This window comes from Penaeus monodon, chromosome 43 (assembly GCF_015228065.2).
Source record: "Penaeus monodon isolate SGIC_2016 chromosome 43, NSTDA_Pmon_1, whole genome shotgun sequence".
NCBI lineage: Eukaryota > Metazoa > Arthropoda > Malacostraca > Decapoda > Penaeidae > Penaeus > Penaeus monodon.
In genome coordinates, this window is record NC_051428.1 from 9,322,440 (window position 1) to 9,324,939 (window position 2,500).

A 2,500-nucleotide genomic window follows, 5' to 3' on the forward strand; every position below is an offset into this window, starting at 1 on the left:
GTAATGATAATGAAGATTATTATCTATTATTATTATTATCATTACTATTATCAACATTATTATATTCTTATTATCATTATTATTTTATCACTTCTATCATAACTGTCACTATTATAATTATTATCATCATAAACAAATTCCAAATGCTTACAATGGTTATTCTTATTACACACATAAAAGTAATCTTACAGCACACATGAATACAAAATACATATGAAATTAACGGCGGTGCAGTCGTTTGACATTTTAAAATATCACATACCTTTACGGATACAGGTTATATTACCTTTGTAGAAAGAGTAAAGAACTACTTTGGCTTTTAACTTTGAATGATAATATGAATCAGTATGTAAATATCATAATTGCATTTGTACTGTACTTCTAACCATTTTAATCTGTTTGTATGTGATTTATAATGTTAAAGTTTTTCTGAATTTGAAAGCCATATGTTTGAACAATAGTTAATACTACTTAGTGCTACTGTTTGTATAACATAAAATCTCGGTTCGGCAGGGATTTTATTTTTAATGTGACTTATGTAAACTAATGTACCATTATTTTTTTATGGGTGTTGTCGACACGAGTCTCAAATGTCTTGTATCTGTCTATATGTACATCATCATCATTACTATTATTAGCAGTATTTTTAATGACAGTAAAATCGGTGAAACTGCCGTAGTTGTTAGTAGCACCAGCAGCATCTATAATACCAGTATATCTAATGATATTAAAAGTGAGTAGCTTTAATGTGTCTCCACGTAACGTTTACAAAGGAGAAGTGGATTGCGTAATATCACAAAACAAACCAATACTCTTATGTAGTATTGCCTTTAAACCCACTCCGCTTGATGGTCGAGTTTCTTTCAAGGTCAAAGGTCGGTTTGAAGAAGTGTTAATCCCACTTGACATTTTCTTCCTCCTTTCTCTCAACACCACTCCCTATTATCACCATCATTATTATAATCGCCATTGTCATGATGATCATCATTTTTATTTTCATTGTCACTCCATTGCCACCGTTATCATCATCCCAACATTTTGATCACTACCATCGTTATTATCATCATCAACATCGTTGCCATAATCATCGTCGTCATTATCATCTTCACCTTCATCATAAGCGTAACAATGATCATAATTATCATTATGGCCATCACCATGATTATCATCGACATTCTCATCATCAATATCATCATCATCATCATTGGCATCATCATGGTCATTATCATAAGTATCATCATCGTCGTTGTAAGCATCTTCATCGTCATCATTACCATCATCATCATCATTAGCAGCAGCAACAGCTTTATCAAAAACATTACCATCACTATTGTAATCATCATCGTTATCGTAATGGTTATTATTGTTATCATAAGCATCACCGTCAGTGTTATCGTCATCATCACCAGAAGAAGAACGGTGATAATAAGGGTATAAACTGACAAAAATTTATCCAAATAGTGCTAAAAAAGAGGATATTGCAGTAATATTGATGATATTATACCAGAAAAGTAATAGTAATAATAATATAACAATAACAACAAAAACAACAAAACACCAATAATATAATAATAATAATAAAATAATAATAATAATAATAATAATAATAATAATAATAATAATAATAGTAGCAATAATAACAATAATAACAATAATAATAATAATAATGATAATAATATAAATAATAATAATAAATAATAATAATAATAATAATAATAATAATAATAATAATAATAATAATAATAATAATAATATTGATAAAAACAACAACAACAATAATGACAATGATAATAATCATGATAATGATATTGAAAATAAATATGGTACTCCTTATTGTTATATTCATTATAATTAGAGCTATTATAATGCATATAATGAATATGAACCGTTTTATTATTCAATTCAGTAATATTGTTATAGTTATTTTTCTTTTTGCTGCTGCTATGCTGCTGCTGCTGCATTGTTATTACTGATATACTACTAATACTATCCTTACTTATTATCATCATTATTATGTTGCTAATGTTATTATTACTATCATTATTGTTATAATCCTTGTTATTATCATTATTATTGTTGTAGTTATTGCAGTTACTATTAGTATCACTCATTATTATTATTATTATTATTATTATTATTATTATTATTATTATTATTATTATTATCATTATTATTATTACTATTATTGTTGTTATAGTTGTTGTTGTTGTTGTTGTTGTTGTTGTTGTTGTTTTGTTGTTGTTGTTGTTAATGTTTTTTATCATTATTATTACGGTTATAATTATAATTATTATTATCATTATTATTACTGTGATTATCATCATTTTCATTAATATCATCATGATTATTAATAAAAAAAATAAGATTAACATTCTTCTGTCTTTTAATTATAAACGTTATTATTATTATTATTATTATTATTATTATTATTATTATTATGTTTAATATTATTATCATTTATTATTATTATTATTGTTTTTACTATCATTATTGTTACCTC